Genomic DNA, 13,728 nt, shown 5'->3' with positions numbered 1-13,728 from the left:
GGTGCTTGGTAAGTGGAAATTTTCACCTTTTTCCATCATTCACAAAATGCCGTACTCAACTCATACGGCCATTTTGATATTTCTTGAAAATCACTGACCAAGTCTCCACAAATCATAGGTGCTTGGTAAGTGGAAATTTTCACCTTTTTCCATCATTCACAAAATGCTGTACTCAACTCATACGGCCATTTTGATATTTCTTGAAAATCACTGACCAAGTCTCCACAAATCATAGGTGCTTGGTAAGTGGTAATTTTCACCTTTTTCCATCATTCACAAAATGCCGTACTCAACTCATACGGCCATTTTGATATTTCTTGAAAAAGTTGAAAATCACTGACCATGTCTCCACAAACATAGGTTCTTGGTAAGTGGAAATTTTCACCTTTTTCCATCATTCACAAAATGCCGTACTCAACTCATACGGCCATTTTGATATTTCTTGAAAATCACTGACCAAGTCTCCACAAATCATAGGTGCTTGGTAAGTGGAAATTTTCACCTTTTTCCATCATTCACAAAATGCCGTACTCAACTCATACGGCCATTTTGATATTTCTTGAAAATCACTGACCAAGTCTCCACAAATCATAGGTGCTTGGTAAGTGGGAATTTTCACCTTTTTCCATCATTCACAAAATGCTGTACTCAACTCATACGGCCATTTTGATATTTCTTGAAAATCACTGACCAAGTCTCCACAAATCATAGGTGCTTGGTAAGTGGAAATTTTCACCTTTTTCCATCATTCACAAAATGCCGTACTCAACTCATACGGCCATTTTGATATTTCTTGAAAAAGTTGAAAATCACTGACCAAGTCTCCACAAATCATAGGTGCTTGGTAAGTGGGAATTTTCACCTTTTTCCATCATTCACAAAATGCCGTACTCAACTCATACGGCCATTTTGATATTTCTTGAAAATCACTGACCAAGTCTCCACAAATCATAGGTGCTTGGTAAGTGGGAATTTTCACCTTTTTCCATCATTCACAAAATGCCGTACTCAACCTATACGGCCATTTTGATATTTCTGGAAAATCACTGACCAAGTCTCCACAAATCATAGGTGCTTGGTAAGTGGAAATTTTCACCTTTTTCCATCATTCACAAAATGCTGTACTCAACTCATACGTCCATTTTGATATTTCTTGAAAATCACTGACCAAGTCTCCACAAATCATAGGTGCTTGGTAAGTGGTAATTTTCACCTTTTTCCATCATTCACAAAATGCCGTACTCAACTCATACGGCCATTTTGAGATTTCTTGAAAAAGTTGAAAATCACTGACCATGTCTCCACAAATCATAGGTTCTTGGTAAGTGGAAATTTTCACCTTTTTCCATCATTCACAAAATGCCGTACTCAACTCATACGTCCATTTTGATATTTCTTGAAAAAGTTGAAAATCACTGACCAAGTCTCCACAAATCATAGGTTCTTGGTAAGTGGGAATTTTCACCTTTTTCCATCATTCACAAAATGCCGTACTCAACTCATACGGCCACTTTGATATTTCTTGAAAATCACTGACCAAGTCTCCACAAATCATAGGTGCTTGGTAAGTGGAAATTTTCACCTTTTTCCATCATTCACAAAATGCCGTACTCAACTCATGCGGCCATTTTGATATTTCTTGAAAATCACTGACCAAGTCTCCACAAATCATAGGTGCTTGGTATGTGGAAATTTTCACCTTTTTCCATCATTCACAAAATGCCATACTCAACTCATGCGGCCATTTTGATATTTCTTGAAAATCACTGACCAAGTCTCCACAAATCATAGGTGCTTGGTAAGTGGGAATTTTTAGCTTTTTCCATCATTCACAAAATGCCGTACTCAACTTATACTGCCATTTTGATATTTCTTGAAAATCACTGACCAAGTCTCCACAAATCATAGGTGCTTGGTAAGTGGGAATTTTCACCTTTTTCTATCATTCACAAAATGCCGTACTCAACTCATACGGCCATTTTGATATTTCTTGAAAATCACTGACCAAGTCTCCACAAATCATAGGTGCTTGGTAAGTGGGAATTTTTAGCTTTTTCCATCATTCACAAAATGCCGTACTCAACTTATACGGCCATTTTTATATTTTTTGAAAATCACTGACCAAGTCTCCACAAATCATAGGTGCTTGGTAAGTGGAAATTTTCACCTTTTTCCATCATTCACAAAATGCCGTACTCAACTCATACGGCCATTTTGATATTTCTTGAAAAAGTTGAAAATCACTGACCAAGTCTCCACAAATCATAGGTTCTTGGTAAGTGGGAATTTTCACCTTTTTCCATCATTCACAAACAGGGTTGTTAAATTACCGTAATTTATTCGCTGGTAAAATACGGCGGTAAAATACGGTAAAATACGGTATTTTACCATATTTTACCAACTTGAATATAATGAACTTATAGTGTTCAAACTTCAAACCTTCAAAAGTTCAAACATATAAAATTATTGTATACATATGTAATGGGTGGAAATTTCAATAATTTTCTGCTTGAAATTTGAAAACAATATGAAACTATGAAAGCGTTAAAATTAAAAATTACATTAACAACACTTGAAATTGAAAAACATTGAAGTTACTGAAAATTACTAAAAAGTAAAAACTAAAAAGTGATGAAAGATGGCCAATGCCAATGGGGAAAAATTAATTGTATAACCAATAACCATGCATGGATTAAAATTAAAATTTAAAATCATTCAACATTGTCAAAAAATGAAAAATTGACCAATTTGGTTATTTTAAATAAAATGATTGAAATAACCAAAATTTAATGATTTTGAAGTACATTTTAATGACATTTCAACATGTTTTCACGATTTGATGCAATTTTTTCTGATTTTTGACCAATTGTGAATAATTTTCTGGCAATTGTTTGGTAATTTTCAAGATATTTTCCTGTTTATATGTAGCATGTATCAATTATCATTAGCATTGATGCAAATTAATTGTGAATTTTGATGCCAATCATTTTCAGTTGTTGATTCATCCTTTCAACTTTCAAATAATGTGGCAAAAAAATGCTTTTTGGTAATTTACGGTAAAATACGGTAATAAACTTTTGGTAAAATACCGTAAAATACGGTAAAATACCGCCGTAATTTACCGACATAAATTACCTTACAACCCTGTTCACAAAATGCCGTACTCAACTTATACGGCCATTTTGATATTTCTGGAAAATCACTGACCAAGTCTCCACAAATCATAGGTGCTTGGTAAGTGGGAATTTTCACCTTTTTCCATCATTCACAAAATGATGTACTCAACTCATACGGCCATTTTGATATTTCTTGAAAATCACTGACCAAGTCTCCACAAATCATAGGTGCTTGGTAAGTGGAAATTTTCACCTTTTTCCATCATTCACAAAATGCCGTACTCAACTCATACGGCCATTTTGATATTTCTTGAAAATCACTGACCAAGTCTCCACAAATCATAGGTGCTTGGTAAGTGGGAATTTTCACCTTTTTCCATCATTCACAAAATGCTGTACTCAACTTATACGGCCATTTTGATATTTCTTGAAAATCACTGACCAAGTCTCCACAAATCATAGGTTCTTGGTAAGTGGGAATTTTCACCTTTTTCCATCATTCACAAAATGCCGTACTCAACTCATACGGCCATTTTGATATTTCTTGAAAATCACTGACCAAGTCTCCACAAATCATAGGTGCTTGGTAAGTGGGAATTTTCACCTTTTTCCATCATTCACAAAATGATGTACTCAACTCATACGGCCATTTTGATATTTCTTGAAAATCACTGACCAAGTCTCCACAAATCATAGGTGCTTGGTAAGTGGAAATTTTCACCTTTTTCCATCATTCACAAAATGCCGTACTCAACTTATACAGCCATTTTGATATTTTATGAAAATCACTGACCAAGTCTCCACAAATCATAGGTGCTTGGTAAGTGGAAATTTTCACCTTTTTCCATCATTCACAAAATGCCGTACTCAACTCATACGGCCATTTTGATATTTCTTGAAAATCACTGACCAAGTCTCCACAAATCATAGGTGCTTGGTAAGTGGGAATTTTTAGCTTTTTCCATCATTCACAAAATGCTGTACTCAACTCATACGGCCATTTTGATATTTCTTGAAAATCACTGACCAAGTCTCCACAAATCATAGGTGCTTGGTAAGTGGAAATTTTCACCTTTTTCCATCATTCACAAAATGCCGTACTCAACTCATACGGCCATTTTGATATTTCTTGAAAATCACTGACCAACTCTCCACAAATCATAGGTGCTTGGTAAGTGGGAATTTTCACCTTTTTCCATCATTCACAAAATGCCGTACTCAACTCATACGGCCATTTTGATATTTCTTGAAAATCACTGACCAAGTCTCCACAAATCATAGGTGCTTGGTAAGTGGAAATTTTCACCTTTTTCCATCATTCACAAAATGCCGTACTCAACTCATAGGGCCATTTTGATATTTCTTGAAAATCACTGACCAAGTCTCCACAAATCATAGGTGCTTGGTAAGTGGTAATTTTCACCTTTTTCCATCATTCACAAAATGCTGTACTCAACTCATACGGCCATTTTGATATTTCTTGAAAATCACTGAACAAGTCTCCACAAATCATAGGTGCTTGGTAAGTGGAAATTTTCACCTTTTTCCATCATTCACAAAATGCCGTACTCAACTCATACGGCCATTTCGATATTTCTTGAAAAAGTTGAAAATCACTGACCAAGTCTCCACAAATCATAGGTGCTTGGTAAGTGGGAATTTTCACCTTTTTCCATCATTCACAAAATGCCGTACTCAACTCATACGGCCATTTTGATATTTCTTGAAAATCACTGACCAAGTCTCCACAAATCATAGGTGCTTGGTAAGTGGAAATTTTCACCTTTTTCCATCATTCACAAAATGCTGTACTCAACTCATACGGCCATTTTGATATTTCTTGAAAATCACTGACCAAGTCTCCACAAATCATAGGTGCTTGGTAAGTGGTAATTTTCACCTTTTTCCATCATTCACAAAATGCCGTACTCAACTCATACGGCCATTTTGAGATTTCTTGAAAAAGTTGAAAATCACTGACCAAGTCTCCACAAATCATAGGTTCTTGGTAAGTGGGAATTTTCACCTTTTTCCATCATTCACAAAATGCCGTACTCAACTCATACGGCCATTTTGATATTTCTGGAAAATCACTGACCAAGTCTCCACAAATCATAGGTGCTTGGTAAGTGGAAATTTTCACCTTTTTCCATCATTCACAAAATGCTGTACTCAACTCATACGGCCATTTTGATATTTCTTGAAAATCACTGACCAAGTCTCCACAAATCATAGGTGCTTGGTAAGTGGGAATTTTCACCTTTTTCCATCATTCACAAAATGCCGTACTCAACTCATACGGCCATTTTGATATTTCTTGAAAAAGTTGAAAATCACTGACCATGTCTCCACAAATCATAGGTTCTTGGTAAGTGGAAATTTTCACCTTTTTCCATCATTCACAAAATGCCGTACTCAACTTATACGGCCATTTTGATATTTCTGGAAAATCACTGACCAAGTCTCCACAAATCATAGGTGCTTGGTAAGTGGAAATTTTCACCTTTTTCCATCATTCACAAAATGCTGTACTCAACTCATACGGCCATTTTGATATTTCTTGAAAATCACTGACCAAGTCTCCACAAATCATAGGTGCTTGGTAAGTGGGAATTTTCACCTTTTTCCATCATTCACAAAATGCCGTACTCCACTCATACGGCCATTTTGATATTTCTTGAAAAAGTTGAAAATCACTGACCAAGTCTCCACAAATCATAGGTGCTTGGTAAGTGGGAATTTTCACCTTTTTCCATCATTCACAAAATGCCGTACTCAACTCATACGGCCATTTTGATATTTCTTGAAAATCACTGACCAAGTCTCCACAAATCATAGGTGCTTGGTAAGTGGAAATTTTCACCTTTTTCCATCATTCACAAAATGCTGTACTCAACTCATACGGCCATTTTGATATTTCTTGAAAAAGTTGAAAATCACTGACCATGTCTCCACAAACATAGGTTCTTGGTAAGTGGAAATTTTCACCTTTTTCCATCATTCACAAAATGCCGTACTCAACTCATACGGCCATTTTGATATTTCTTGAAAAAGTTGAAAATCACTGACCAAGTCTCCACAAATCATAGGTTCTTGGTAAGTGGGAATTTTCACCTTTTTCCATCATTCACAAAATGCCGTACTCAACTCATACGGCCATTTTGATATTTCTGGAAAATCACTGACCAAGTCTCCACAAATCATAGGTGCTTGGTAAGTGGAAATTTTCACCTTTTTCCATCATTCACAAAATGCTGTACTCAACTCATACGGCCATTTTGATATTTCTTGAAAATCACTGACCAAGTCTCCACAAATCATAGGTGCTTGGTAAGTGGGAATTTTCACCTTTTTCCATCATTCACAAAATGCCGTACTCAACTCATACGGCCATTTTGATATTTCTTGAAAAAGTTGAAAATCACTGACCATGTCTCCACAAATCATAGGTTCTTGGTAAGTGGAAATTTTCACCTTTTTCCATCATTCACAAAATGCCGTACTCAACTTATACGGCCATTTTGATATTTCTGGAAAATCACTGACCAAGTCTCCACAAATCATAGGTGCTTGGTAAGTGGAAATTTTCACCTTTTTCCATCATTCACAAAATGCTGTACTCAACTCATACGGCCATTTTGATATTTCTTGAAAATCACTGACCAAGTCTCCACAAATCATAGGTGCTTGGTAAGTGGAAATTTTCACCTTTTTCCATCATTCACAAAATGCCGTACTCAACTCATACGGCCATTTTGATATTTCTTGAAAATCACTGACCAAGTCTCCACAAATCATAGGTGCTTGGTAAGTGGAAATTTTCACCTTTTTCCATCATTCACAAAATGCCGTACTCAACTCATACGGCCAGTTTGATATTTCTTGAAAATCACTGACCAAGTCTCCACAAATCATAGGTGCTTGGTAAGTGGAAATTTTCACCTTTTTCCATCATTCACAAAATGCCGTACTCAACTCATACGGCCATTTTGATATTTCTTGAAAATCACTGACCAAGTCTCCACAAATCATAGGTGCTTGGTAAGTGGGAATTTTCACCTTTTTCCATCATTCACAAAATGCCGTACTCAACTCATACGGCCATTTTGATATTTCTTGAAAAAGTTGAAAATCACTGACCAAGTCTCCACAAATCATAGGTGCTTGGTAAGTGGGAATTTTCACCTTTTTCCATCATTCACAAAATGCCGTACTCAACTCATACGGCCATTTTGATATTTCTTGAAAATCACTGACCAAGTCTCCACAAATCATAGGTGCTTGGTAAGTGGAAATTTTCACCTTTTTCCATCATTCACAAAATGCTGTACTCAACTCATACGGCCATTTTGATATTTCTTGAAAATCACTGACCAAGTCTCCACAAATCATAGGTGCTTGGTAAGTGGTAATTTTCACCTTTTTCCATCATTCACAAAATGCCGTACTCAACTCATACGGCCATTTTGAGATTTCTTGAAAAAGTTGAAAATCACTGACCAAGTCTCCACAAATCATAGGTTCTTGGTAAGTGGGAATTTTCACCTTTTTCCATCATTCACAAAATGCCGTACTCAACTCATACGGCCATTTTGATATTTCTGGAAAATCACTGACCAAGTCTCCACAAATCATAGGTGCTTGGTAAGTGGAAATTTTCACCTTTTTCCATCATTCACAAAATGCCGTACTCAACTCATACGGCCATTTTGATATTTCTTGAAAATCACTGACCAAGTCTCCACAAATCATAGGTGCTTGGTAAGTGGTAATTTTCACCTTTTTCCATCATTCACAAAATGCCGTACTCAGCTCATACGGCCATTTTGATATTTCTTGAAAAAGTTGAAAATCACTGACCATGTCTCCACAAATCATAGGTTCTTGGTAAGTGGAAATTTTCACCTTTTTCCATCATTCACAAAATGCCGTACTCAACTCATACGGCCATTTTGATATTTCTTGAAAAAGTTGAAAATCACTGACCAAGTCTCCACAAATCATAGGTGCTTGGTAAGTGGAAATTTTCACCTTTTTCCATCATTCACAAAATGCTGTACTCAACTCATACGGCCATTTTGATATTTCTTGAAAATCACTGACCAAGTCTCCACAAATCATAGGTGCTTGGTAAGTGGGAATTTTCACCTTTTTCCATCATTCACAAAATGCCGTACTCAACTCATACGGCCATTTTGATATTTCTTGAAAATCACTGACCAAGTCTCCACAAATCATAGGTGCTTGGTAAGTGGAAATTTTCACCTTTTTCCATCATTCACAAAATGCCGTACTCAACTTATACAGCCATTTTGATATTTTATGAAAATCACTGACCAAGTCTCCACAAATCATAGGTGCTTGGTAAGTGGAAATTTTCACCTTTTTCCATCATTCACAAAATGCCGTACTCAACTCATACGGCCATTTTGATATTTCTTGAAAATCACTGACCAAGTCTCCACAAATCATAGGTGCTTGGTAAGTGGGAATTTTTAGCTTTTTCCATCATTCACAAAATGCTGTACTCAACTCATACGGCCATTTTGATATTTCTTGAAAATCACTGACCAAGTCTCCACAAATCATAGGTGCTTGGTAAGTGGAAATTTTCACCTTTTTCCATCATTCACAAAATGCCGTACTCAACTCATACGGCCATTTTGATATTTCTTGAAAATCACTGACCAAGTCTCCACAAATCATAGGTGCTTGGTAAGTGGAAATTTTCACCTTTTTCCATCATTCACAAAATGCTGTACTCAACTCATACGGCCATTTTGATATTTCTTGAAAATCACTGACCAAGTCTCCACAAATCATAGGTTCTTGGTAAGTGGGAATTTTCACCTTTTTCCATCATTCACAAAATGCCGTACTCAACCTATACGGCCATTTTGATATTTCTGGAAAATCACTGACCAAGTCTCCACAAATCATAGGTGCTTGGTAAGTGGAAATTTTCACCTTTTTCCATCATTCACAAAATGCTGTACTCAACTCATACTGCCATTTTGATATTTCTTGAAAATCACTGACCAAGTCTCCACAAATCATAGGTGCTTGGTAAGTGGTAATTTTCACCTTTTTCCATCATTCACAAAATGCCGTACTCAACTCATACGGCCATTTTGAGATTTCTTGAAAAAGTTGAAAATCACTGACCATGTCTCCACAAATCATAGGTTCTTGGTAAGTGGAAATTTTCACCTTTTTCCATCATTCACAAAATGCCGTACTCAACTCATACGGCCATTTTGATATTTCTTGAAAAAGTTGAAAATCACTGACCAAGTCTCCACAAATCATAGGTTCTTGGTAAGTGGGAATTTTCACCTTTTTCCATCATTCACAAAATGCCGTACTCAACTCATACGGCCATTTTGAGATTTCTTGAAAAAGTTGAAAATCACTGACCAAGTCTCCACAAATCATAGGTTCTTGGTAAGTGGGAATTTTCACCTTTTTCCATCATTCACAAAATGCCGTACTCAACTCATACGGCCATTTTGATATTTCTGGAAAATCACTGACCAAGTCTCCACAAATCATAGGTGCTTGGTAAGTGGAAATTTTCACCTTTTTCCATCATTCACAAAATGCTGTACTCAACTCATACGGCCATTTTGATATTTCTTGAAAATCACTGACCAAGTCTCCACAAATCATAGGTGCTTGGTAAGTGGGAATTTTCACCTTTTTCCATCATTCACAAAATGCCGTACTCAACTCATACGGCCATTTTGATATTTCTTGAAAAAGTTGAAAATCACTGACCATGTCTCCACAAATCATAGGTTCTTGGTAAGTGGAAATTTTCACCTTTTTCCATCATTCACAAAATGCCGTACTCAACTTATACGGCCATTTTGATATTTCTGGAAAATCACTGACCAAGTCTCCACAAATCATAGGTGCTTGGTAAGTGGAAATTTTCACCTTTTTCCATCATTCACAAAATGCTGTACTCAACTCATACGGCCATTTTGATATTTCTTGAAAATCACTGACCAAGTCTCCACAAATCATAGGTGCTTGGTAAGTGGGAATTTTCACCTTTTTCCATCATTCACAAAATGCCGTACTCCACTCATACGGCCATTTTGATATTTCTTGAAAAAGTTGAAAATCACTGACCAAGTCTCCACAAATCATAGGTGCTTGGTAAGTGGGAATTTTCACCTTTTTCCATCATTCACAAAATGCCGTACTCAACTCATACGGCCATTTTGATATTTCTTGAAAATCACTGACCAAGTCTCCACAAATCATAGGTGCTTGGTAAGTGGAAATTTTCACCTTTTTCCATCATTCACAAAATGCTGTACTCAACTCATACGGCCATTTTGATATTTCTTGAAAAAGTTGAAAATCACTGACCATGTCTCCACAAACATAGGTTCTTGGTAAGTGGAAATTTTCACCTTTTTCCATCATTCACAAAATGCCGTACTCAACTCATACGGCCATTTTGATATTTCTTGAAAAAGTTGAAAATCACTGACCAAGTCTCCACAAATCATAGGTTCTTGGTAAGTGGGAATTTTCACCTTTTTCCATCATTCACAAAATGCCGTACTCAACTCATACGGCCATTTTGATATTTCTGGAAAATCACTGACCAAGTCTCCACAAATCATAGGTGCTTGGTAAGTGGAAATTTTCACCTTTTTCCATCATTCACAAAATGCTGTACTCAACTCATACGGCCATTTTGATATTTCTTGAAAATCACTGACCAAGTCTCCACAAATCATAGGTGCTTGGTAAGTGGGAATTTTCACCTTTTTCCATCATTCACAAAATGCCGTACTCAACTCATACGGCCATTTTGATATTTCTTGAAAAAGTTGAAAATCACTGACCATGTCTCCACAAATCATAGGTTCTTGGTAAGTGGAAATTTTCACCTTTTTCCATCATTCACAAAATGCCGTACTCAACTTATACGGCCATTTTGATATTTCTGGAAAATCACTGACCAAGTCTCCACAAATCATAGGTGCTTGGTAAGTGGAAATTTTCACCTTTTTCCATCATTCACAAAATGCTGTACTCAACTCATACGGCCATTTTGATATTTCTTGAAAATCACTGACCAAGTCTCCACAAATCATAGGTGCTTGGTAAGTGGAAATTTTCACCTTTTTCCATCATTCACAAAATGCCGTACTCAACTCATACGGCCATTTTGATATTTCTTGAAAATCACTGACCAAGTCTCCACAAATCATAGGTGCTTGGTAAGTGGAAATTTTCACCTTTTTCCATCATTCACAAAATGCCGTACTCAACTCATACGGCCAGTTTGATATTTCTTGAAAATCACTGACCAAGTCTCCACAAATCATAGGTGCTTGGTAAGTGGAAATTTTCACCTTTTTCCATCATTCACAAAATGCCGTACTCAACTCATACGGCCATTTTGATATTTCTTGAAAATCACTGACCAAGTCTCCACAAATCATAGGTGCTTGGTAAGTGGGAATTTTCACCTTTTTCCATCATTCACAAAATGCCGTACTCAACTCATACGGCCATTTTGATATTTCTTGAAAAAGTTGAAAATCACTGACCAAGTCTCCACAAATCATAGGTGCTTGGTAAGTGGGAATTTTCACCTTTTTCCATCATTCACAAAATGCCGTACTCAACTCATACGGCCATTTTGATATTTCTTGAAAATCACTGACCAAGTCTCCACAAATCATAGGTGCTTGGTAAGTGGAAATTTTCACCTTTTTCCATCATTCACAAAATGCTGTACTCAACTCATACGGCCATTTTGATATTTCTTGAAAATCACTGACCAAGTCTCCACAAATCATAGGTGCTTGGTAAGTGGTAATTTTCACCTTTTTCCATCATTCACAAAATGCCGTACTCAACTCATACGGCCATTTTGAGATTTCTTGAAAAAGTTGAAAATCACTGACCAAGTCTCCACAAATCATAGGTTCTTGGTAAGTGGGAATTTTCACCTTTTTCCATCATTCACAAAATGCCGTACTCAACTCATACGGCCATTTTGATATTTCTGGAAAATCACTGACCAAGTCTCCACAAATCATAGGTGCTTGGTAAGTGGAAATTTTCACCTTTTTCCATCATTCACAAAATGCTGTACTCAACTCATACGGCCATTTTGATATTTCTTGAAAATCACTGACCAAGTCTCCACAAATCATAGGTGCTTGGTAAGTGGGAATTTTCACCTTTTTCCATCATTCACAAAATGCCGTACTCAACTCATACGGCCATTTTGATATTTCTTGAAAAAGTTGAAAATCACTGACCATGTCTCCACAAATCATAGGTTCTTGGTAAGTGGAAATTTTCACCTTTTTCCATCATTCACAAAATGCCGTACTCAACTTATACGGCCATTTTGATATTTCTGGAAAATCACTGACCAAGTCTCCACAAATCATAGGTGCTTGGTAAGTGGAAATTTTCACCTTTTTCCATCATTCACAAAATGCTGTACTCAACTCATACGGCCATTTTGATATTTCTTGAAAATCACTGACCAAGTCTCCACAAATCATAGGTGCTTGGTAAGTGGGAATTTTCACCTTTTTCCATCATTCACAAAATGCCGTACTCCACTCATACGGCCATTTTGATATTTCTTGAAAAAGTTGAAAATCACTGACCAAGTCTCCACAAATCATAGGTGCTTGGTAAGTGGGAATTTTCACCTTTTTCCATCATTCACAAAATGCCGTACTCAACTCATACGGCCATTTTGATATTTCTTGAAAATCACTGACCAAGTCTCCACAAATCATAGGTGCTTGGTAAGTGGAAATTTTCACCTTTTTCCATCATTCACAAAATGCTGTACTCAACTCATACGGCCATTTTGATATTTCTTGAAAATCACTGACCAAGTCTCCACAAATCATAGGTGCTTGGTAAGTGGTAATTTTCACCTTTTTCCATCATTCAAAAAAGCCGTACTCAACTCATACGGCCATTTTGATATTTCTTGAAAAAGTTGAAAATCACTGACCATGTCTCCACAAACATAGGTTCTTGGTAAGTGGAAATTTTCACCTTTTTCCATCATTCACAAAATGCCGTACTCAACTCATACGGCCATTTTGATATTTCTTGAAAAAGTTGAAAATCACTGACCAAGTCTCCACAAATCATAGGTTCTTGGTAAGTGGGAATTTTCACCTTTTTCCATCATTCACAAAATGCCGTACTCAACTCATACGGCCATTTTGATATTTCTGGAAAATCACTGACCAAGTCTCCACAAATCATAGGTGCTTGGTAAGTGGAAATTTTCACCTTTTTCCATCATTCACAAAATGCTGTACTCAACTCATACGGCCATTTTGATATTTCTTGAAAATCACTGACCAAGTCTCCACAAATCATAGGTGCTTGGTAAGTGGGAATTTTCACCTTTTTCCATCATTCACAAAATGCCGTACTCAACTCATACGGCCATTTTGATATTTCTTGAAAAAGTTGAAAATCACTGACCATGTCTCCACAAATCATAGGTTCTTGGTAAGTGGAAATTTTCACCTTTTTCCATCATTCACAAAATGCCGTACTCAACTTATACGGCCATTTTGATATTTCTGGAAAATCA

At 36.5% G+C, this 13,728-nt stretch overlaps 1 protein-coding gene across 1 annotated transcript in view; it reads right to left on the bottom strand.

Annotated features, from left to right (window-relative positions):
• Nucleotides 1-13,728, bottom strand: part of LOC135834126 (putative serine protease K12H4.7) — a 144,277-nt gene that overhangs the window by 119,522 nt on the left and 11,027 nt on the right. The gene's annotated exons all lie outside the window — the stretch shown is intronic.

The sequence above is a fragment of the Planococcus citri genome, chromosome 2 (assembly GCF_950023065.1).
Source record: "Planococcus citri chromosome 2, ihPlaCitr1.1, whole genome shotgun sequence".
Lineage (NCBI taxonomy): Eukaryota > Metazoa > Arthropoda > Insecta > Hemiptera > Pseudococcidae > Planococcus > Planococcus citri.
Note: the sequence above shows the minus strand (reverse complement) of the source record. Positions and strands in the feature narration are given on the sequence as shown.